Below are 10,079 nucleotides of genomic sequence, written 5' to 3' on the forward strand. Positions count from 1 at the left end.
CCTTTCCCGGCCCGCCCTTCTCCATCCTCTCAGTGTTTCCCGAGCGCCTCGGCTTCTGCCAGCACCACGACGACGAGGTGAGTGCGTGGGGCGTGTGTTTGTGTTCACCAGATAACTGCGTGTGTGCTCAACAGGGATCTCCCGGCCGGTCCCATAGCGAGGGGGGGAGGCCCTCTCCGGATTTGCTTTGTATTTCCTTTAGCTACGTGGCAGTCCTTGCTACCAAAGTAGATCATGACCTGGGAAGTCTGTGGAAGTGGATTCTGAGTAAGTGTCGCGAGGGGCCCCGAAATATCCCATAGCGTGGGATCCTCCCTTTTCCGATTTTAGTTTGTGTGTGGCAAAACGCGGCAATCGTCTTCAGTTAGGCATGAGTTGGGAAGAGATAGGTGTGTTTGTGTAGACGTGGCCTCCTGGCGCGGGCACGCCAGAGGCCTCCCAACGTGTTGAGAAGCGCTCCTTTATTTTCAGATTTTTGTTTGGAAAACTCATAGGTTGTTGCCTTTAAAATAGGGCGTGAGCCCGGAAGAGATGGTTGTGTGGGTGAGTGCGTGGAGTTGGTGTGCCTCCGTAGACCTGGTTTCCACGTGCGCACTTGTGAGGGGGAAGACTGGTTTTTTTGTTGCTGGGACAGCATGGTAGTCCTTGCCTCCTTATGTTGGGTAAGAGTGGGAGAGTCTGTGGATCTTTGAGGGCCAAGGGCCCCCGTCTTAAGCCCTTCTCTCTCCGCGGCTGCTTCCTATATTGTTTGAAATGCGTGTTCTGGCCCCTGAACTCTTCTAGCGTGAAATCGCCGTTCGTAGGCCCCCACGGCTCCACCCCGAGATAGAAGCAGAATAAGGGGACGACGTTACCTTCACCCGCCTGAGTCTCTTGGGCCGCGCCCGCCTGCCCGGACTCCAAGCCCTACAGGAACCGGTTTCCCTGGTTAGGAGGTATCCACCCGGCTCAACCAGGGCCTCGACTTCTTTGGAAAAGACCAAGGCAGCCGTACGCTGCTGGAACGCCGGAGTGCGAAGGGTCTTAGGGCTACATCGCAACTCTCGGGCTTGATTTCGCCCTTTGGGCCGTCGAGTAAACTTTTGCTTATTTTTCACACCGTGTGAACCCTTTCTCCTTTCCTTTGGTATTACGCGAGTATCTTCTACTCCCCTGAACCCAATAAAGTCAGGCCAAAAGTCTTGAGAAGCGGGCTGTGCCGGAGGGGGTCAGTAACTTAGGCGATCTACCTGTAGACCGGTGAGAGAGGGTGTGGGTGAAAGTCTTGATAGGGTAAGCTGGAGACTGCAGAGGCTTTAAAAACCATTGTGGGGGTCATGGCCTGTGTGAGCTGGAGAGTGGGTACCGAGCACCGCAAAGGTGAGCCCAGCGCTACTACCTTTTCCACTCCTAACCTGTTATTTGGGGAGGAGGGCGGAGCCATTGCCTGATGGCCTTTAGCTGGCTTCTCCTGTTGGGAAAAAGTTGAAATTCTAATCTACTTGTTGTGGGCATCTCCTTTTAAAGAGTTCCTTCTAGGTAAGAAGCTAGGGGGCAGTTTTCATTTTTAAACTTTGAATGGACTCCTAGTTTTAACATATTATGGGTTCATGTTCTGTAAGCACTTTTAGAAAAATGAATGATTGAGGTAAAATACCGATCCAAATCCCAGGAACAGAAAAATGGAGCCAGTTCACTTGCAGATTGGGATCAAATGCAGGGCGAGCAGAATGGGGTTGAATCCAGGAGTTTCCCTCCTGAGAGGTGCTTTTAGTTTAAATGTCAGTTTATATTTCCAGTTAAAGATCCACCTATATTTTTATTTAGACTGAAACAGTAGATGCTCAGTGTTGGCAGACTTGTAAAAGATTTATTCACTTTTACAATTCGAAAACCCTTCAAACTGCATTGGGGAGTGTGAATTGAGAAGTGAGGCTCTCCACTCACCCTGGGTGGGAGGTACTCCGAAGCTCTTCAGATTCACTTTTTAGCATGTGCAATGTCAGGTTGAAGTAACTAATACTTAACATAAAATTTGAACAGTTTTGAGCAAGATTCTACTTTCTCTCTTTAGCTTTTCATTAAAAACGTCTTGGAAATTAATTGTTTGGCCCTTTTATTCATTCCTGGATTTAGAACGCCAGAAATTTGAGATTAAAGGTGACAAACCAGTGTTCTGAGTAGAAGACAAGTGTTTAGGAGAGCAAGCACTGCCAGGTAGTGAGGTTCGTAAACGGTTCCACCCACAGCTTAAATAATTCCTTTTCTTTGAAGGAAGTGATCACGTTAACAGTTTGAGAATATTGTTCCTTTAAAAAAAACATCCCTCTGGCTGGGAAGGAGCTTTAGGACATTTACATTTGGAGGATGATAGGCCTATATCTTGACTGTGGTATACTGAATGCCTAAATCCACTTATTTAATGTGTATACTGTCTACCTCCATTTTTAAGAAGAGCTCCTTAACTGAGTTACTTCCCTTGTCAACAGGCTCCATTAAATAATTCAGAGCAGCACCTTTTCCTTACAGTGACTAAGGCCACCTTACCTTGGGAAGGAGGCCCAGACACCCTACCCCCAGCCTGCAGGGTCTCTCGCCCAAGGAGACTTTCTTCCATAAGCGTCCCCTTGGAAATGTCTCCTTAGGATTGGCGAGTGAAGTGTCTTGTCTGAGCAATTGGCTTTAAGCCATAGTGATGATAACCTGGAAATCTTTGGGTTTTTCAACGAAATAATGAGACTTGCTTGCTGCTACTCTCTTTGGCTTATTTCAACAGCATAGTTGGGGCTTTTCACTAGTTCTGTGCCTCCAGAGTCCGAAAGACCTCTGCAGGCTCCGTGGCCCAGCCAGCATCCGGACGGGGAATCCGAGGCCGCTGTCCCCGGAACAGCTGGCCTCGGGCCCGCTGCGTGCCGCGGGTCCCGGGAGAGGCGGGCGCAGGCAGAGTCGCCACGGGCCTGTGCTGCCGCCCGGCCATCCAGGAGCCTGCCTCGGCTCTGGGGACGTGGCCTGGCCGGCGGCTGTTCCTCCTCCCCGCAGGCACTCGCTGGGGTGTTCTCGGCCCCTCTGGTCATGGAGAAGGGTCTTCGCTTGAGTTTTGGAGGAAGAGTTTCACAACTAGGGAGTTGTGAGCAATGCTCCAGCTGCTCACAAGTGGCCTTTTAGCATTGTTTTGCTTTTGGCACATAGGACGTGAGCCCTTTGCAGCCTTGGAGGCGACACCAGGAGCAGAAATCCTGGGTGTGTTCTGTGCCTAAGCTGAGCGTCAGGATTCTGTGAATGGCGGGAAGTTGAGCAAGGTTTGAACCCAGGAAAGCCTCTGTCACTAGTGGTGAGGGGCAGTGGGGGTGACATTGTTGCCACCTGGAAAACATTGTAGCCCACCCCACCCGAGGATGGCAATATTGTTCCCAGTTAGGCAGGTGGGGGGTGGAATTTTCTGGAGTCTCTGGTTGGAAAAAGGGGTGCAGGTGTTGGTAGTATCCATGCGGTCCCTGTGTTGGGTTTTAAAACGCCACCTGAAAATAAAAGTTCTAGAATTCCAACCTGATTTGACCCTGAACATTGAGCACTCCCTGGGACTGTCTCCTGGCAGGAAACTTAAAGTGGCTTCAGACTCTTGGAACAAGGTTTGCTGCCTAAAATAATCGGTGGTTGTGTGAATTTCTGTTTTATATATTGCAAGTCACCATAAATGGGACTGTACCTGTATTCAGCACCAGTGTATATTATTCTCCGTTCCCAAAGTCTTAAGTTTTTTCGAGCCTGCATATACTCAGTGTATGCATGCTTATTTTTAAATTATATGCATGTTCTTGCTTAAATTATAAAATCCATACCAAAATACTTTTAAAAGCATAATACAAATTTCCCACTTATACTGTCCTATCTTTTCCTTCTTTAGAAGTGATCAGATGTAACTAAGTTGGTGAAATTTATGATAAACTTTGAGAATTTCTAGCTGAAATTGGGATTTTAATTGGAATCTGATTGATTCATATTAATTTCAACAGCTTTTTTTTTTTTTTTTAAAGTAAGGACAAGGAGAGAAAGTGAATAGAAATGGGTATTCTAGTATTTCTGTTACCTGCCTTCAACCTGCTCTACACTACCAGGTGAATATGTCTTCTGAGTGCAGACATCTCACCTAGTGGCTGGAAAACCAAACTTTACGTGCCTTGGAAATAGTTACAGAGGTTGCTGCTTTGAATCCAATCCAGTTCAGCAGGTAGACATTTGGAAGCCTATTGAATTCAGAGAATGCTTGATAAAAATATATAGGAGGGAAATGTTCATTATTGATACGTTAATTGTTTAGCCTTTGTGGGTTTAAGCTATTTCCACTAAAGTGCATAGGAATGGATTTTTCAACATGGACCCTCAGGAAGTGGGGGCCCTGGCTAGTTTGGCAAGCCTGTACTGATGAGGTTGCCTTGAAGGCACAACGTGTCATGAACTGTGCTAGTAATATGGAGGCTGTTGTGGTATCAGCACTGTCTGGGAAACCTTTTGTGATTATTTGTTCAGTTTCCTTCCTTTGGAAAGATAAACTATAGTGATTTGGGGATTGCATAGATTTGATACAAGATTTTAATTTCCAATTCTAGGAATATACATTTTGGAAAACAAGATATTTGGGAACAAAACGGTTACTTTTTTTAGACTGCCAGGTCTTCATTTGACAATAGTATTTGTTCTTCATCATTGACATTGTTTTCTTTTTTCTTTTTTTTTTTTTTGAGATGAAGTCTCACTCTGTCACCCAGGCTGGAGTGCAGTGGCGCCATCTCGGCTCACTGCAAGCTCCGCCTCCCGGGTTTACGCCATTCTACTGTCTCAGCCTCCCGAGTAGCTGGGACTACAGGCGCCCGTCACCAGGCGGCACGGCTAATTTTTTTGTATTTTTAGTGGAGAGGGGGTTTCACCGTGTTAGCCAGGATGGTCTCCATCTCCTGACCTCGTGATCCAACCGCCTCGGCCTCCCAAAGTGCTGGGATTACAGGCGTGAGCCACTGCGCCCAGCCAACATTGTTTTCAAAGTGAAATAGGTGTGCTTGAAATGGGGAAACCCAGGAGGCGGAGGTTGCGGTGAGCCGAGGGGTCGCCATGTTGGCTAGGCTGGTCTTGAGCTCCTGACCTCAAGGTGCTCTGCCTGCCTCGACCTACCAAAGTGCTGGGATTCAGGTGTGAGCCACTGTGCCTGGCCGTTAGTTATTTTCTAGAAGGATCTCAGGAGGTTAAAATGTGTAGTTTCCTCAAGTACTACTTAATATGGATGTAACTTTCTCCTCACATGTAAAATTATGAGCATAATTGGACTTTTTGTCTTTTTACTGAAAAAGATAACTAAAAATCCTGCATGTATAGTAAGGGAGTTAGCTCTTGTGGAAGCTGTCAGTGAGGTGAAATGGCTAAAATGCTTTTTGAAGTGGTTTGCCAGGGTAAAACGTGTTTGTAAGTTTTTCTGGGTCAAGAGGAATTTTCATTAATACTGTAGATCTAAAATTTAACCCCCTCCGAGTTATTTCTGTTGCTAAAAGTCACATGGTTTGCCATTTCTCTGTCCGGTTCTCCACACAGGGCAGGGTTTATTTTGTCTGTATTCATTCTTAGCAAGTAAAGGACCATTTCAGTGTCAGTTTTGACACTTAGGCAAAAGGGTGAGATGAATTCTATACTATGCAGGCAGTTTCAAAATACTGCTTCCCCGTTCTCCCACTCCCACCCATAAAACTAAAAAAGGTTAAAGGCCTGGCTCACTAAGGCTGTTTTTGCTATCTCTGCCATTTTGGAAGAGAGCAAGAGAAAGATAATGATAAAGAATTACAGTTGCCTTAAGGGAGCAAGATGCCACCCACTGAAGCCTACCCTGTTACCGCTTTTCTTCTTTGACCTTTCATGCATTGTGGCCTGCAAAAGTAAGCTTGATCCATCTTTCCTCTGAAGCTGATGTGACCTCCTACTTGTTCAATACTAAATTATTCCCCTCCTTTTGAGGTTTTGTCTATACTCACAAACTGAGTTGGCTGAAACCAGATTGAGTGTTTTGATTGACAAGACTCTGACTTGTCAACCTAAAAAGTGGGAGGAGTAGGGGGCCTAGTGGTGTCCCTTTACATTTGAAGCTGTTTGACTTAAACTATATTCCAAAGTAAATCTTTGCCTCTCCCATGCCATTTCTTGCCTTCCTCATGGTGTAGATAAATGCAGTTTACTTACAACTGGCTTCGAAGGTAGAATGAAATGAAATGGGGGACGATCCCACTCAACTGCCATCCAGGGGGGGTGCGGTGGCTTATGCCTGTAATCCCAGCACTTTGGGAGGCCGATGTGGGCAGATCACATAAGGCCTGGAGTGGGAGACCAGCCTGACTACTAACATGGTGAAACCCCTTTGCTACTAAAATTACAAAAATTAACCGGGCGAATCCCAGCTAGTGAGGCTGAGGCAGGAAAATCACTTGAATCTGGGAGGCGGAGGTTGCAGTGAGCCAGGATTGTGCCACTGCACTCCAGTCTGGGCGATAGAACAAGGCTATGTCTCAAAAGCAAAAACAAACTCCCAAACCTGAGTTTCAGAGATACTCATATTAGACTTAGGCTAATAGTTTTTTTGGTCATCCTTACTTAGGCTAATAGTTTTTTTGGTCATCCTTACTGTAGATTTTCTAATCTGAACTTTAGATGGTTCCTAACCTGAACTTTAATTCCCATCAGGTGAGTTCTGGTTTTTTTTTTTTTTTGAGAGGGAGTCTTGCTCTGTCACCCAGGCTGGAGTGTAGTGGCACCACATTGGTCAGGCTGGGCTCAAACTCCTGACTTCAAGTGATCCACCCAGCTTGGCCTCCCAAAGTGCTGGGATTACAGGTGTGAGCCACCACACCCAGCCAGGTGAGTTTGTTTTTTTTTTTGAGACGCAGTCTCGCTCTGTTGCCAGGCTGGAGCGCAGTGGCCTGATCTCTGCTCAGCTCACTGCAAGCTCCGCCTCCTGAGTTTACGCCGTTCTCCTGCCTCAGTCTCCTGAGTAGCTGGGACTATAGGCGCCTGCCCAGCTGATTTTTTTGTAATTTTTTTTAGTAGAGACGGGGTTTCACCGAGTTAGCCAGGATGGTTAGCCATGTTGGTCAGGATGGTCTCAATCTCTTGACCTCGTGATCCGCCCACCTCAGCCTCCCAAAGTGCTGAAATTACAGGCGTGAGCCACCACACCCGGCCGTGAGTTTGCTTTTAATGAAGCTGTAGTTAAATTATCAGTTGGCACAAAAAATTAGCAGCCAGTTGTATTTCACTCAAAAACAATTTTCCACATAGAAGTAGTAGTCTTTAGCAATAAAAATATTGTTTTCAGTAATTATGTTAGCATATTGAAGTTGTGATTATTAGGAATGAGGTCCTTTGTCATGAAGGGTGGGGGATAATTTTTTTTTTTTTTTTTTTGATGTGGAGTCTCACTCTGTTGCCCAGGCTGGAGTGTAATGGTCTGATCTCGGCTCATTGCACCTTCTGCCTCCTGGGTTCAAGCGATTCGCCTGTCCCAGTCTCATAAGTAGCTGGGTTCACAGGCATGCACCACCATGCCTGGCTAATTTTGTATTTGTCATAGAGACAGGGTTTCGCCATATTGGCCAGGCTGGTCTCCAATGATCGCCCGCCTCAGCCTCCCAAAGTGCTGGGATTATAGGCGTGAGCCACCACGCCTTGCAAGGGGGCGTAATTCTTGATTGTGATCATTTATATGAGCTTCTGCAGAATAGCACATTTTGTCAACATTAACAGGTTTTAAATAGAGCGGTGGGCACAAAAAAAGAATAAAGTGGATGCAGATCAGTTGTGTAGACTGAGGACATACCCTTCTGGCTCTGACACCCTGTGAATTCCACGGGCCCTTGAATGGACTTTGGAGCCTGAGTGGTCAGTCAGGTCAGGCGCCCCTGAGAATGAGAGCCTTTGTAAACATCTGTTGGCTGCTGCATCCTGTAGCTGTTACTTCTGGAAAGTTTGGCCAGCCATTTTTTGTTCTTGTCTTAACCTTTTGCAGTTAAAATGTTTTTCTTGAAATGCCAGTGGATTTGGGGAAGTCGTTTCATACACTTTTGAGACTGATTGGGATAATTACTAAAATGGTGTTATATAAAAAAATCTGCACTTAAGTTTTGCTGCTGAGTATAGATTTGATGACTACTTAAGCACTGGTGTTTTAAAAATGAGAATTGTGAATGAGTGGCATCAGCAGCCATTATTACCATGTGTGGGACACTTAAAGGAAGTCAGGAGTTTAGATCGTGTATCTCCACATTTTGGTCTGTTCCCTCTGAGATCAATGTCAAAGGGAGACGTTTCTGTTACTTAGGATTATCAATAGATTTGTACTGAAAATGCTTCCAGAAATGTTGTAGATAAGCATTGAGCAGGAGAGTAGGAAGTTTAGGGTAATAGTTGGAAAAAAGTAAGATTCCTGATAGACAGTCTTAATCAAGTGTCCATTTAATTATTTGGCTTTGCTTGAGTGCTCTGGTTCTAGGTTAGATTCTGCTTTGCCTCAGTTTTTGTGTCTATAAAATGAGGGTAACTCTTTGCGGTGTTGTAAGGATTAGAGCTGACATATAGTCTTATAGCACAGTGCCCTACAATTGAAGGCAATTGGAAACTTTTTTTTTTTTTTTGAGGTGGAGTCTTGCTTTGTCACCCAGGCTGGAGTGCAGTGGTGCAATCACAGCTTACTGCTGTCTCAACCTTCCCGGCTCAAGTGATCCTCCCACCTTAACCTCTCGAGAAGGTGCATCCCACGAAGCCTGGCTAATTAAAAAAAATTCTTGTAGAGACTGGATTGCACCATGTTGCCCAGGCTTGTCTACAACTCCTGGGCTCAAGCCACCCTCCTGCCTGTCCTCCCAAAGTGCTGGGATTACAGGCATCAACCACCTCACCTGGCCCCTGTTTACATTTTATATGGTGTGTTTGAAAACCGCTAATTTTTCTTTTTAATTTTTTTGTGGAGGCGGGGTTCTTACTTTGTTGCCCAGGCTGGTCTTGAACTCTTGGCCTCAAGTGATAGTGATCCTCCTACTTCAGTGTCCTAGAGTACTGGGGTTACAAGCATGAGCCACTGCCCTCCACTAGAACACACTAATTTTTTTTTTTTTTTTGACACAGACTCTCACTCTGTCACTCAGGCTGGAGTGTAGTGGTGTAATCTCGGCTCACTGCAACCTTCGCTTCCCGGGTTCAAGAGATTCTTCCGCCTCAGCCTTCTGAGTAGCTGGAACTACAGGCATGCACCACCATGCCTGGCTAATTTTTTTTTTTTTTTGGGACGGAGTTTCACTCTTGCCCAGACTGGAGTGGAATGTTGTGATCCCGAGTAGCTGGGATTGCAGGCATGAGCCACCAGAGACAGGGTTTCTCTGTGTTGGTGAGGCTGGTCTCGAACTCCTGACCTCAGGTGATCCGCCTGCCTCCCAAAGTTCTGGTATTACAGGCGTGAGCCACTGTGCCTGGCCACGCCTCGCTAATTTTTGTATTTTTAGTAGATACGGGGTTTCACTGTGTTGACCAGGCTGGTCTCCAACTCCTGACCTTGTGATCCACCTACCTGGCCTCCCAAAGTGCTGGGATTACAGGCATGAGCCACCGCGCCCTGCCACCATTATTAATGTTTAGAGCCAGGATATTGTGTGGGGGCTGGGGAGAGGAAGGGAAACTGTGGCATATCAAGGAAGCAAATCAACTTGCTCAATGGAACAGTCTAATCTCTGCAACTAGAATATTTAGTAAGCCTTAATGTCATGGTATTGTATCTGTGTGTGTTTGTGTGTATCTGTGTATGCATTGGAGGAGGCATCTGAAGAAGAATCAAATTGTCACAAGAAAGGCCTTAAGTCTTCATAGAAGAAACTTATCCATTACAAATGGGAATGCTGAGTCCTGGGGTATGAAATGACTTGATCAGAAACTGTCCTGACTCCTAGTCTAGCACTCTTTCCACATTACTATTTATGTGACAATAACATGTGTTACTGACAAATGTAGCTTTTTGAGATTAATCCTTAAAAATCTGCTTAATACTAAATTTACTGCCTGAATTTTTTTTTTTTTTTTTT

General features: G+C 45.8%; 1 protein-coding gene across 1 annotated transcript in view; it reads left to right on the forward strand.

Moving 5' to 3' along the window:
* Positions 1-6: 6 nt before the first annotated feature.
* Positions 7-10,079, forward strand: part of TRIM71 (tripartite motif containing 71, E3 ubiquitin protein ligase) — a 73,874-nt gene continuing 63,801 nt past the window's right edge. The window contains exon 1 of the mRNA XM_011961545.1: positions 7-77. The gene's annotated coding sequence lies outside the window, so the exon portion shown is untranslated. The remainder of the gene's footprint in view (positions 78-10,079) is intronic.

Source organism: Colobus angolensis, unplaced genomic scaffold (genome assembly GCF_000951035.1).
Source record: "Colobus angolensis palliatus isolate OR3802 unplaced genomic scaffold, Cang.pa_1.0 Scaffold56, whole genome shotgun sequence".
Taxonomy (NCBI): domain Eukaryota; kingdom Metazoa; phylum Chordata; class Mammalia; order Primates; family Cercopithecidae; genus Colobus; species Colobus angolensis.